Source organism: Bufo gargarizans, chromosome 3 (assembly GCF_014858855.1).
Source record: "Bufo gargarizans isolate SCDJY-AF-19 chromosome 3, ASM1485885v1, whole genome shotgun sequence".
Lineage (NCBI taxonomy): Eukaryota > Metazoa > Chordata > Amphibia > Anura > Bufonidae > Bufo > Bufo gargarizans.
In genome coordinates this window covers 118298396-118313172 of record NC_058082.1, presented here as the reverse complement: position 1 = coordinate 118313172, position 14777 = coordinate 118298396, and the positions used below count along the sequence as shown (strand labels likewise).

General features: G+C 45.1%; 1 protein-coding gene across 1 annotated transcript in view; it reads right to left on the bottom strand.

Moving 5' to 3' along the window:
- Positions 1-14288, bottom strand: part of LOC122931293 (retinol dehydrogenase 7-like) — an 81673-nt gene extending 67385 nt beyond the window's left edge. The window contains exon 1 of the mRNA XM_044285359.1: positions 14061-14288. The gene's annotated coding sequence lies outside the window, so the exon portion shown is untranslated. The remainder of the gene's footprint in view (positions 1-14060) is intronic.
- Between the last annotated feature and the right edge of the window lie 489 nt (positions 14289-14777).

The following is a 14777-nucleotide window of genomic DNA, read 5'->3' as shown; positions in this document are numbered from 1 at the left end:
CTCCCTTTAAGTTTTGGTCAGAAAGAGGGTAAATTGCCTGGTCTGGAAATGGTTAAAGCATACCTAAGTTTTCAAAAAAGGTTTGCATAATGGCTGTGCTTCTTTGTGCAATCATAGCTGTGAAGGAGCTGGTGTTTTTTCAGCTTTTGTAAAATCTTTGAGCCATATCATTCCCTGTTTCAGCTGCACAGATGCATTTCTCTCAGAAGCAGGGGTGTCTTTCTTTTGCCAGCACTATATTCAGTAACCTCACTTCCTGTACGTCACACTACATTCGTTTTCTTCCAGGGAGCTCAAAAAGCTGGTAAGGAGGGATAAATCACACTTACAGAAATCAGGGATCTGAGATGTTTAGGAGCTGTTGTTTTGTCAGGTTCGCAATCTCAGCTAGCTCTGCCCCCCCCCCCCACCCCCTACTTCTCCTCAACCGTCGTCTTAGTCTCTGTTATCAGGGATGGATCTTGATTGAGAACAGGTAGTGGACTGCAAGTTAGGTGGACATGAGACCTCTAGTGGCCGTGACTTTACAACTTTTTCAGGTAGAGGCAAGCATGTACACCATTATACCAAAAAATTAGGACTACAAGCAATACAAGAAACTCTGTATAATGACCCTGACATGACCAACATACAAGCAGATTTTATAGTACGCTGTGTGGAATTCTGTCTAGAACACAATTATTTTTGGTTCAAGGGCGAATATTGCTTACAGAAGGTCGGAATATTTAGCAAATATTTTTATGACTATGTGGGAAAAACAATAAATTGACCCAGAGGTGAACCAGTTCCAAAAAAGTGGGACCTTAAGAACTTGGAAAAGATATATAGACGATTGTCTGGTGATATGGGAAGGAGAAAAAAAATCAGCTGGAGGCCTTTATTGCAGGATTAGAAAATAAGGAATGGAATTTAAGTTTCACCAGCACTGTCAGTGCGGTTTCGGTTGACTTTTTGGACCTGACCATATATGTGGAAGAGGGACAGCTTAAAACTAAGACCTTTTTTAAACCCACCGATGTTAATAGGTACATAGATCTAACCAGCTGCCATTATGCCCCTGGCTGCTAAACATACCCAAGGGACAGGTCCAGAGAATCCACCGCAACTGCACTGACACAGCTATTTTTAAAAAGCAGAGTAAAATAATAAAAGAACGTTTCCTAGAAAAAGGATACGAAAATGAGAATCTGGAAAGATGTATAAAAGATATAATAAAACAACGAGAGGGGACCCCAAGTAACCCAAAAATGCCAAAAAAAGACCACTGACTTTCATTTTTCGTTCATAACCCAGTTCACACCATGTTCTGGGGAACTAAAAAACGCAATTAAAAAAACCTGGTCCATCTTGAAAAATGACCCAGTACTCGGACCTGCAATTCCTGAACAACCTCTAGTCATCTATAAAAGAGCACCCAATTTACAAAACAAACTAGTACACAGTGCCAACCGACCAGAAGATAAAAACAAAAATAAAAAATAAAAAACTGTTTCAATTGGTGTGGTTTTTGCATTGCTTGTAAAAATAGAAAGAGAACAGAAAGATCACAAAACAGTACTATAGTCAATAGCACTGCAAAAGATAAACAATTGGAAGTAGTGGGAGAAATGACATGCCACAGTAAAGGGGTTGTATATGTACTGGAGTGCCCTTGTGGCCTCCAGTATGTAGGACGGACCATTAGACCCCTCAAGGTCCGAGTGCAGGAGCACATAAGAAATATTAAAAAGGGGCTTGAAAGTCATAGTGTTTCGGCACATTATAAAAAATGCCACCCAAAAAATCCAGAGGGACTAAAGTTCATGGGGGTTGAATTAGTACAAAATCACTGGAGGGGAGGACGCTTTTTAGAGAAAATTAATAAAAAAGAAAGTAGGTGGATATATGAATTATGTACATTACAACCAGGGGGCCTGAATGTAGACTTTGACCTGCAAGCCGTGTTAAATTAGATTAATAAACTGGTAGAATGAGTATTCCCATGTGAATTAGGACCTAAAGATCAGTGTGTTTTTTCCCTGAGAACTAGGAGATACAAGTATAGGGTTAAAGTGAAGGAAAAAGAGAAGGTGCTTGGAGTAGCACATCAGAAGCTTGATTAACTCTAGCCTACGAAATAAAAAGAAGGGGGAGGGAGAGATGAAGTGTGCCTCTGACGAAGCTCAAGGAGCGAAACCTGGGTCGGGCAGAGAATAAAACGCTGGGATTTTTAATGCGATTTTTAAAGAGCATGTTTGTGAGTATGTGCTAATAAACTTTTTAAAACAGTTATCGGAGCTTCACTATGGTAGGAGCTACTTGTATCCACAGAGACTTTTAGGAAAAGAAAGTGGGAAAAGCAGCAGACTCATCTGGTGTATACTTGAACCAAGTCCGCGGTTAAGCCCTGTTTGTCCATATGTGAACGTGGATCTCCGCCAGGAAAAACCTAATCAGCTGCGGAGGATATTGCATACACGCCTTGGTTGGTGTAGTGCTGTGTAAGTACAATCTGTGCACCGCAGGGTAAAATAACCGTACGGATTTACACTATTATAACTTTTGTCAGTTGCAGGATATCCACAAATAGGACATTTGCAGCCCTCAGTGCTTTTTCTAAAAGGAGAAGGATAAGAGAAAAAAACTGTTTGTATACCGTCTGTTTTGACACGCGCGTTCCAAACCCTATAGATATACTTTGTGAAAGTGTGATCGACCCCACAACACTCCTCGGACCTGCAGCGCAGCATTTTTGGGGACTGGTGATTAGATAATTTTCTTTTGTACTGTATTAGGGCCCTTTCACACCTGCGTTATAGTCTTCCGGCATAGAGTTCCGTCGTCGGGGCTCTATGCCGGAAGAATACTGATCAGGATTTTCCTAATGCATTCTGAATGGACAGTCCGTCCTTCAGGATGCATCAGGATGTCTTCAGTTCCGGAACGGAACGTTTTTTGGCTGGAGAAAATACCGCAGCATGCTGCGCTTTTTGCTCCGGCCAAAAATCCGGAACACTTGCCGCAAGGCCGGATCCGGAATGAATGCCCATTGAAAGGCATTGATCCGGATCCGGCCTTAAGCTAAACGTCGTTTCGGCGCATTGCCGGATGCGACGTTTAGCTTTTTCTCAATGGTTACCATGGCTGCCGGGACGCTAAAGTCCTGGCAGCCATGGTAAACTGTAGTGGGGAGCGGGGAGCGGCATACTTACCATCCGTGCGGCTCCCGGGGCGCTCCAGAGTGACGTCAGGGCGCCCCACGCACATGGATGACGTGATCGCATGGATCACATGATCCATGCGCATGGGGCGCTCTGACGTCATTCTGGAGCGCCCCGGGAGCCGCACGGATGGTAAGTATGCTGCTCCCCCGCTCCCCACTACTACTATGGCACCCAGGACTTTAATAGCTTCCTGGGTGCCATAGTAACACTGAAAGCATTTTGAAGACGGATCCGTCTTCAAATGCTTTCAGTACACTTGCGTTTTTCCGGATCCGGCCTGTAATTCCGGCAAGTGGAGTACACGCCGGATCCGGACAACGCAAGTGTGAAAGAGGCCTTATTGAAGAGGCAAGCATACATTTTAAATGAAGTGATTTAAAAAGTTGCTAATTATACCATTCTCTATTAAATTAAAGTACAGTGACTCTTCAAGAACAATCTCCCTGTGAGTATCTAGTACTAGATCTGTGAATCTCTGTAGTTTTTCTTCATATCAAATATAGCAGGAGGACTCTGCTTTCTTCGTACTATTATATTATATTTAGAGATGAGCGAATCGAAGTTGACGAAGTGGAATTCGATCCAAATCTCAGGAAAAATTCAATTCGTCCCGAAGTCGAATTTCCTCACACTTCGTGGTGACGAATTATATTTTTTCCACAATGGCTGCCGCACATGTTAGAAGGAGGAAGTAAGAAGCCTGGGAACGAAGGAACACCCATAATGCCATGCAGATAGCCAATCGGCAGATAGCCAGGCCCTGTTATATCATAGCCATTTAACAGTAAACTTAGTGCAGAAAGAGACGTTACAGGCACTAGGGACAGTCTTTAAGAAAGCCTTTATTAACCAAAAAATACTATTGAGCAGTTTAGGGACAGATTATTCATAGTGTAGGGAAATAAAAAGGGAGGCATTATCCACATTATAGGGCAGTGATGGCGAACCTATGGCACCCGGGAAAATATATATGGTGTACCAATATGCCTTACACTTTTTCTGCCATTCATTAGCGCAGGGCATGCTATGAAAAGCACAGGCAGTGCACTGAATGTAGGCAGGTTATTATAGCTAAATGATAAAGTACATGGAAGATCTACTATATTGGTATTCAGGTTAAATTGCAGTGTTGGTTCTTTGCCATAAATAAACTGTTATGTTCGAGTTCGTACCGAACGTTAGGATTTTTATGCCCCGGACCCGAACCTTTCAGTAAAAGTTCGGGTTCAGTGTTAGCCGATTTCTTTGCGCTTTTTCAAATGCTGCAGAGCAGCCAATCAACAGCCGTTTAACTGTGTGACCTTAGAAGCCATCACAGCCATGCCTACTGTCATGGCCAAAAGATTTGAGAATGACACAAATATTCGTTTTCACAAAGTTTGCTGCTAAACTGCTTTTAGATCTTTGTTTCAGTTGTTTCTGTGATGTAGTGAAATATAATTACACGCACTTCAAGTTTTTTATCGACAATTACATGACATTTATGCAAAGAGTCAGTATTTGCAGTGTTGGCCCTTCTTTTTCAGGACCTCTGCAATTCGACTGGGCATGCTCTCAATCAACTTCTGGGCCAATTCCTCACTAATAGCAACCCATTTTTTCATAATCACTTCTTGGAGTTGGTCAGCATTAGTGGGTTTTTGTTTGTCCACCCGCCTCTTGAGGATTGACCACAAGTTTTCAATGGGATTAAGATCTGGGGAGTTTCCAGGCCATGGACCCAAAATGTCAATGTTTTGGTCCCCGAGCCACTTAGTTATCACTTTTGCCTTATGGCACGGTGCTCCATCGTGCTGGAAAATGCATTGTTCTTCACCAAACTGTTATTGGATTGTTGGAAGAAGTTGCTGTTGGAGTGTGTTTTGGTACCATTCTTTATTCATGGCTGTGTTTTTGGGCAAAATTGTGAGTGAGCCCACTCCCTTGGATGAGAAGCAACCCCACACATGAATGGTCTCAGGATGCTTTACTGTTGGCATGACACAGGACTGATGGTAGCGCGCAACTTTTCTTCTCCGGACAAGCCTTTTTCCTGATGCCCCAAACAATCGGAAAGAGGCTTCATTGGATAATTTCTGCAGAAGATCAATCTGTCCCTGATGTTTTTTTGGAGAGAAGTGGCTTCTTTGCTGCCCTTCTTGACACCAGGCCATCTTCCAAAAGTCTTCGCCTCACTGTGCGTGCAGATGCGCTCACACCTGCCTGCTGCCATTCCTGAGCAAGCTCTGCACTGGTGGAACTCTGATCCTGGCACTTGCTGGACTTTCTTGGATGCCCTGAAGCCTTTATAACAAGAATTGAACCTCTTTCCTTGAAGTTCTTGATGATCCTATAAATTGTTGATTGAGGTGCACTCTTAGTAGCCACAATATCCTTGCCTGTGAAGCCATTTTTATGCAACGCAATGATGGCTGCACGCGTTTCTTTGCAGGTCACCATGGTTAACAATGGAAGAACAACGATTTCAAGCATCACCTTCCTTTTAACAGGTCAAGTCTGCCATTTTAACCCAATCAGCCTGACATAATGATCTCCAGCCTTGTGCTTGTCAACATTCTCACCTGAGTTAACAAGACAATTACTGAAATGATCTCAGCAGGTCCTTTAATGACAGCAATGATATGCAGCGGAAAGGTTTTTTGGGGATTAAGTTAATTTTCATGGCAAAGAAGGACTATGCAATTCATCTGATCACTCTTCATAACATTCTGGAGAATATGCAAATTGCTATTATAAAAACTTAAGCAGCAACTTTTCCAATTTTCAATATTTATGTAATTCTCAAAACTTTTGGCCACGACTGTACTAATGGCATGGCTGTGATTGGCCAGTGCAGCATGTGACCCAGCCTCTATATAAGCTGGAGTCACGTAGCGCTGCACGTCACTCTGCTGTTACTAGTGTAGAGAGAGGATGATGCTGCTGCTGTGAGGTAGAGAATAGGACAGAATCTTTAATCAGAATTCCAATTGAACTCGGTGATCTACATAGATTTAGTTTTGTGGGTGCAGTGCACAATCTTTTTACCCTGCCCTGAGCCCAGTGACAGAGAAAAATAACTTATCCGTCTGTTAGTTAGGTGGTCGACAGCGGCGATTTTATGCAAGCTCAGTGCACCAGCACTGCATCTGTGCTTTTGTGACATTCAAATCCAAGCTTGAAATACTGCAATAATAATCTGTTTTATGGGGGGGCAATATCCTACATCTGGTGCCTTTGCAGGATTAGTCAGTGTGCAATTTAAGCTAGAAATACAGCTATAATTTTCTGGGTTTTAAAAAACACCCTTTTTGGGCAAAATACTAAATTTTTCAGCCCTTGCTGCATCTGCACGTGTGAAATTCAAGCGTTATATACAGCTGTTATATTCTGTTAGTAAAAAAACTACCTTTTTGGGCAAAAAAACTAAATTTTGCAGACTTTGCTGCATATGTTATTGTGAGATATACTCTTTAGATACTGCGGTTCTATTCTGCTATTAATAAGACACCCATTTAGGGCAAGATCCTAAATTTGAGAAATATGAGGAGAGCGTCAAATAAGGGATGTGGCCAAGGTCGTGGTGCTGCTGGTGGAGCTCCTGTTGCAGGGAGAGGACGAGATCGATATGTGCCAGCTAAACGCACAAGTGAAACCTCTTCCTCAGGTGTGAGTAGGCGACAAACCTGCAGCGGTATTTGGTCGGGCCTAATGCAGCTCTATGAATGGTGAGGCCAGAACAAGTGCAGGCTATAGTAGATTGGGGTGCTGACAGTGCCTCCAGTTTCTTCACATTGTTTCCCAAACAGTCTCCTGCTGAAAGATCAGAGTTGATACCTGCAGAAGATGTCCATCAGTCTTTCACGTCACCCCCTTGCAAATCAGCCAAGCAGTCTGAGCCCCACTTCATGCAGCAGTCTCTTCTGCTTTTTGATCACTCTGTTAGCAGGGTTTCCCAGGGCAATCCACCTATCCCTGACCCAGAACTGGAAAAGATTCAGTGCACCGATGCCCAACCACTTATTTTTCAAGATGAGTACATGGGAGGACCATCGCAGCACGTCTCGGATGATGACAAAACACAGGTGCCAACTGCTGGGGCTTTTGAAAGTATGCAGACTGACAAGGAGGGAAGGGGTGAAGACTGGGTGGAAAATCGATGAAGTCCTCGACCCCACATGGAATCAGAGGTCATACAAGCGACCTGTGTAGTTCGGAGGAAGAGGTGGTGGTAGCACAGAGCCACCAGCACAGCAGAAGAAGGAGCAGGGTGCAAAAGCAGAGCAGCCATCCTCTAGACAGTACGCCTGCTACTGCCCACTGCAGCAAGGGACTGAGCACACCAAACCCAGCTCCAAGGAATTCCCTGGCGTGGCAGTTCTTCAGACAATGAGCTGACGACAAGACACGAGTTGTTTGCATGCTGTGCAATCAGAGCCTGAAGCGAGGCATAAATGTTCTCAACCTGAGCACAACCTGCATGACCAGGCATTTAAGTACAAAGCACGAGCTGCAGTGGAGTAGACACCTCAAAAACCAAGAAAGGTCTCTGGCTCCTCCTGCTTCCTCTTCTGCTGCAGTCTAGTGCTCCTCATCCACCTCTGGAGTGACAGTGCCACCTGCCACCCCACAAACAGAGGATCTGCCAGCAACACCACCATCTGGGTCACCAAGCATATCCACAATGTCCCATGGAAGTGTTCAGCTCTCCATCTCCCAAACACTGGAGTGGAAGAGGAAGTACCCCCTACCCACCAACGATCCCTGGCCCTGAATGCCAGAATAAAAAAATGACTGGCCTTTGAAATGCTGTCATTCCGTCTGGTGGAGACGGATAGTTTTAAAGGCCTTATGGCGGTGGCTGTCCCACAGTACGTTGTGCCCAGGCGCCACTACTTTTCCAGGCGAGCCATCCCTTCCCTGCACAACCAAGTGGGGGGACAAATTCAAGGTGCAGCTCACTACAGATACGTGGACTAGAAAGCACGGTCAGGGACATTATATCTTCCTAACAGCACACTGGGTAAATGCAGTAGTGGCTGGACCTGAGGCGGATAGCAGTTTAGTGCATGTCCTTCCACCACCGAGGATTGCAGGGTGCTTCAGTTTACCTCCTGTTGCTTCTTCCTCCTACTCAGCTTCCTCATCCTCTACCGGCTCCTCATTCGGTCAGCGTAACACCTTCACCACCAACTTCTGCACAGCCAGGGGTAAATGACATCAGGCAGTTTTAAAACGTATCTGTTTGGGGGACAAACCCCACACCGCGCAGGATCTGTGGACGGGCCTTGAACAACAGGCCGATGAGTGGTTGGTGCCAGTGAGCCTCAAGCCCGGCCTGGTGATGTGCGATAATAGGCGAAATCTTGTAGAAGCTCTGGGACTAGCACATCCCTTGCCTGGCGCATGTGCTGAATTTGGTGGTGCAGAGATTCCTTAAAAATTACCCCGATGTGTCAGAGCTGCTGCATAAACTGCGGGCCATCTGTGCGCGCTTTCGGCGTTCTCACCCTGCTGGTGCTCGCCTGTCAGCGCTGCAGCGTAACTTCGGCCTTTCCGCTCACCGCCTCACATGCCCACAAGGAGGAACTCCACCTTGCACATGCTGGTCAGACTGTGCGAGCAGCAGCAGGCGATAGTGGAGTTTCAGCTGCAGTACGCACGGATGAGTCGCTCTGCGGTACAGCGCCACTTCACCACCAATGACTGGGCCTCCATGCGAGACCTGTGTTCCTTGTTGCACTTAAATCATGGTTTGTAGAGAGAATCTAAATCGCACATCCTCATTCCTATACTTATGACTACTGTATGTAATTTGCAGCATTTCTATTGATAAAACATGGCTATACAGCACTAGTATCAATCATTTGCTGTGCATTATTAAGAGGCATTAGTATACAGTTTGAGCAAAGAGCATAGGCCCACTTACCGCGACAAGGTTGCCTCTTGTTAAGTGGGAACCTACTCTAACCATATCGCAGTGCCGTGCGGCGACCACCACGTCTCCACACTGCTCCAGCAGGCAATGGGATCCAGCAGCCACACAGCTACCCCGCTATACGGCGTAGCCACCCAGGCCTCGGATCCCATCACTCCACCAGCACAGCACAGAGGCAGCGACGGCCACCGTCCAGCGCCGCATGTGAACTGGTGCAAAGGGATCACCTGTTCACGGCTTCTCAGGAACTCCAACTGAGATGTGGTAAGAATTAAAACCTGTTGTATCAAAAGAAATGCTGCAAATTGCAAACAGTTGTTGTATCAGAAGTATAGGAATGAGGATGTGCGATTTAGATTCTCTCTACATAATACAATTTATATGCTTTAACTTCTTTTTCCCCCCTCTGAGTCAGCACTCCTCCTCATGTGACACAGGTGCTTTTAATTAGCAGAAGTCTGCAAAGGGTCTTATAATTCCTACCACATCTCAGTTGGAGTTCCTGAGAAGCTGTGAACAGGTGATCCCTTTGCACCAGTTCACATGCAGGCGCTGGACGGTGGCCGTCGCTGCTTCTGTGCCGTGCTGGTGGAGTGATGGGATCCGAGGCCTGGGTGGCTCTACCGCACGGTGGGGCCGCGGTGTGGCTGTTGGATCCCGTTGCCTGCTGGAGCGGTGTGGAGGCGCGGTGGTTGCCGCACGGCACTGCGCTATGGTTAGAGTAGGTCCCCACTTAACAAGAGGCAACCTTGTCGCGGTAAGTGGGCCTATGCTCTTTGATCACACTGTATACTAATGCCTCTTAATAGTGCACAGCAAATGATTGATACTAGTGCTGTAGAGCCATGTTGTATCAAAAGAAATGCTGCAAATTGCAAACAGTTGTTGTATCAGAAGTATAGGAATGAGGATGTGCGATTTAGATTCTCTCTACATAATACAATTCCTTGTTGCACTGTTTCGAGTACTCCACCAACATGGCCTGTGCCAATAACGCCGCTCTCAGCGTTACTATCCCACTTCTATGCCTCCTTGAAAAAACGCTGCTGGCGATGATGGAAGAGGATGTGGCACAGGAGGAGGAGGAAGAAGAGATATCATTTCGTAGGGTTTACGGCCAGTCATTTACAAGTGGCTCCGAGGGTGGGTTCCTGCACCCACAAACACCAGGTAGACAATTGTCTAGCCAGGGCACAGTTCTGGAGGATGATGAAGTGGAGGATGAGGAGGAGGAACCTTGTAGCACACATAAGCGATTACATGCTGCAGTGTCTCCACAACGACTGCCGAGTTGCCCACATTCTAACTTGTGCTGATTATTGGGTGGCCACGCTGCTGGATCCCCGTTACAAGGACAACGTACCGTCCTTAATTCCATCACTGGAGCGTGATCGTAAGATGCGCGAGTACAAGCGCATGCTGGTAGACGCTCTGCTGGTGACATTTCCACCTGACAGCGGGGGCACAGTGGAAGTGCAGTAAGCCGGATTGGAATAATGCACACTGACGCTATAATATGCAATGACTGGGTCAGGTGTAAATGATAGTTAAAAGGTTTTGCTTGTGACGCCAATTGCAGCATGCGCAGGGTACAGTCACAGGGCCCTTTAAGGTGTTGCATTTTCACGTACCAGGTGAGGAATGCCAGAGTGGTATAATGTCTCTGTGAGATAATGGCAATAGTGTCAATGGTGTCTTTTACCTTGGTACGGCTGGACTCCTGGATCCTGGCTCACTTGCAATAAATGAGTGTTGCTAGTAGGAGTAATTGAGGGTTTTGGTAGCAATAATTGAGATCCAGACTTGGGATATAATACGAACTGGTTTTTACTTGATGCAGCATTAATCCACACAAGATACAGCAATTGTCCTTGGTCTCAGCAGGTATTGGCAATGTATGGCAGGAATCTGTCTTCTGCTTCTAGCATATGCCTGGAGAATATGGCAGGAATTACTATCTTCTGCTCTATCTTCTGCTGTGTATAGGACTGACTAGCTTGAGGAGGAATTTAGCTTCTCCTGGTCTCTGGATGGTACTCACAGTTAGCTCACAGGGTATGGTTCTTCCTGGAGTTCTGGAGGTGGCTGCTTGCTTGTCACCAGCTGAGGCTCGAGGGCTCAGACTGGGATGAAGATCTTTGGTCTCAGCCAAGACACGATCCTGGTCTGGGATCCCTAGAAATAGGAGCTCCTACCAGCAAAGCCTTCCCCTAGCCGGGGTGGCTGGCACACTAACTTAACTTCCTTCCCCACCCATGAGGCAGGATGTGGGAACCTTCCACACCTCCTCACAGAGGGGTGGGGCTAAACTGGAATGTACTATTCCAGTCTAGATATGCTAAACTGTTACTAAAGCCATGCTAAATACATTGCTTCCACCTGCTGGTGTACATGGAAATTACAGCAATATATTTAACAAAGGTTTCAATGCACATTAGTGAGGATGTGAAGTTAAATTACACAGGATGACAATGCAGATACACTTAACAGGTTGTAGCGGGGTAAAAGAGTTTTGTGACAGAACTCTGGGATGTTACAGAAGCACAAGGCGAAGGCAGAGGAGGAGGAAGAGGTCGCCAAAGCAGCTGGGGCACCGCCAGCACCTCAGAAGGCAGGGTTAGCATGGCCAAAATGTGGAAAAGCTTTGCCAGTACGCCACAACAACCAGCACCACCAGCTGATATGGAACATCTTAGCAAGAGGCAGCATTTCAGCAACATAGTGGAGCAGTATGTGTGCACACGCCTACACGCACTGAATGATGGGTCTGTCCCCTTCCACTTCTGGGTCTCAAAATTGGGCACATGGCCTGAGCTTGCCCTTTACACCTTGGAGGTGCTAGCCTGCCCTGCAGCCAGTATATTATCTGAACGTGTAGCAGGAATGCCCAGTTCGCCCATGAACACATGCGGGCTGCCATCTCCGATGAAGGCCACTGGCGGCTGTTCTCGGAACTGTTCAGACCGGCTCCCGGCATAGGCACAGGCAAGAACTTACCTGTGCATCACTGGCATTGTGAGTTAAGATGGCAGCCCGCATGTGTTCACGGGCAAACACTGCAAACTGATCATCACTGGTGTTTAGCACAGCAGGGGGAGTTATCACAGAAAAGCTCAGCCACCTGTCCACAACATTAAAATGAACCAGGCATGGATCACACGGGACTTGTCCATACCTTGTGCAGAATAGACATGTATACCGGCCTTAACCAGCCATTGTTATACTACAGCGCAATTGCTCATTCTTTTATTTTGGATATTTTACACTCTTTTGAAGTGTACCCTAATAAGATAAAAATAAACAAATTTTAACCAAAAAACTGTGTTGGTTACCTCGTCCTCCTCCACCGCTGCTTCCACCTACACCGCTACGTTCACCGCCTCCTCAAACTCCTACTCTATATGGACCTCCACCTCATAAATAAAAAGTATATATATTTTTTTTTGTACGTATTCTATTTTATGTCATTTCACAAATTTTCTTTTACATTTTCGGGTGACATTTTAAAATTTTGGGTGATGAAAAACACCTACTCTGCATAGATGACAGGGACTTACATTTCTAAAATTCGTTTTTAATTGGCCCTTTTCTTTCGATCCTTCTGCTTTAATAACTTTTCCCATATTTCCGCTCGATCAAAATAAAATGTAATCCATTTATCTCCCTTGGATGTGGTCTCTCTTTCTCACGCTCCCTCTCCGGCGTGGAACCCTGATTCGCCGATAACCGTGATCAAAATGGTAGGCTCAGAAAAGAACATCAAAAGTTGATAGAGAAGATATCCAAATGGATCGTGGACATCACAGGGACATGCTACATGGTGGAGCAGTATGTGTGCACATGCCTACACGTACTGAATGATGGGTCTGCCCCCTTCAACTTCTCGGTCTCCAAATTGGACACATGTCCTGAGCTTGCTCTTTACACCTTGGAGGTGCTGGCCTGCCCTGCAGCCAGTGTATTGTCTGAATGTGTGTTTAGCACAACTGGAGGGGGTTATCACAGGTTATATTTCCCAATGTTTTGGGGTGTACCCCAATTAAAAAAATAAAAATAAATTTAAAACCAAAAAGCAGTGAAGGCTACCTCTTCCTCCACCACCGCTTCTACCTACACCGCCTCCTCAACCTCCTACTCCATATGGACCTCGTCCTCCTAGATCAAGATTATATATTTTTTATTTTTATGCATTTTATGCTATTTAAAGTCTTTTCCCTATTCAAATTTGTTTGCAGAGCACGTGCCACGCTCTTAACTGCATTTTTATGCCATTTGCAGCCCTCTATCCCTTTCCATGACATTTCTACAGCCATTTTAGTGCTCAAAAGTTTGGGTCCCCATTGACTTCAAAGGAATTCAGGGTCAAGTTCGGGTCCCGAACACTACATTTTTTGTGAAGTTCGGCCAAACCCGTCGAACCCGAACTTCCAGGTGTCTGCTCAACTCTTATATATATATATATATATATATATATATATATATATATACCATATTTTATTGCTTTATAAGATGCACCTGATGATAAGAAGCACCTAGGTTTTTGTGGAGGAATATAAGAAAAACATTTTTTTTTTTACCAAAAGGTGTGCTTTTAGTGCATTTTGAACTAAATTGTTTCTTATTAAGTGCCAATTTTCAATAGAAAAAGAAAAATTGACTGCAGCTTCTTTGAGACACTGCCCTGTACAGGTTCATGAGACAGAGCTAAATCTAAGTATCTGACACCCCAGACTTACTGTCACAAGTGTCAATATGAATTTGATTGCACAGAAAGTAAGCACACAAAGTAATAAAATACATAAAAGAGGGATCAGGTAAATAAATGGATTAGACATTTTTTTTAAAATGCAGCCCCAGGCCAAGACATGACATGAGCCTCCCAAGTGCAGTCATATACAAATACGTGCGGCAAAGACTCCTGAAGACAATGAAGAACTCACCGTTCTGTGCTCACAGCCCTCACAACCTGCTGCAGACGACCAGCACTTGTCATCTGCCGTCCCAGCTGCAGACAAGGACTCTCAGGACAAAAGTCACATGCTAGGACCTGCTATTAAAGCCTAGTAGATGAAAGGTAAGAGCAGGGTAGGAGCCTCCCACCGCCTTGATAGTGAGTACTACTACAGACGATTACGCTAGTTTAACAAACCAGAGCCACTGATTGAGAATTAAATAAACAGACTTTACACATAAAGACTGCTGTGAGCAGGGCCCGGTGTAATGGAGTGCAGTGACTGCATCGGGTCCCGCCGCAAGTGCAACAGCAGTTGTCAGCCTCCAGCCCCTCCTCCTATACTGCGTGATAGAAGTTTACTGTAACCGATACATCGCAGGCCGCGATGTGCAACATAGCCACCGGATGTATCAGACATTGTGTCAGACATTTAAAAATTACACGTCTTATAAAGCGAAAAAAAGGGTAAGTAAATCCATTCATCCTTGATTTATGGGGTGAAATTATGGTGCTTAAGTTCTATCATACATAAATATCCGTTAATCCTTAATTGTGGAATTGGTGTGAAATTGCGTCCTGATACCACACATTTTAAGGTGCTCAAGTTCTATTATACATAAGTATATCTATGTTGTGGAAATTTTATTAGGATGTGTATTTAATATATTGTGTATTGTCAGCATGTCTCTCAGTGTCAGGGTAA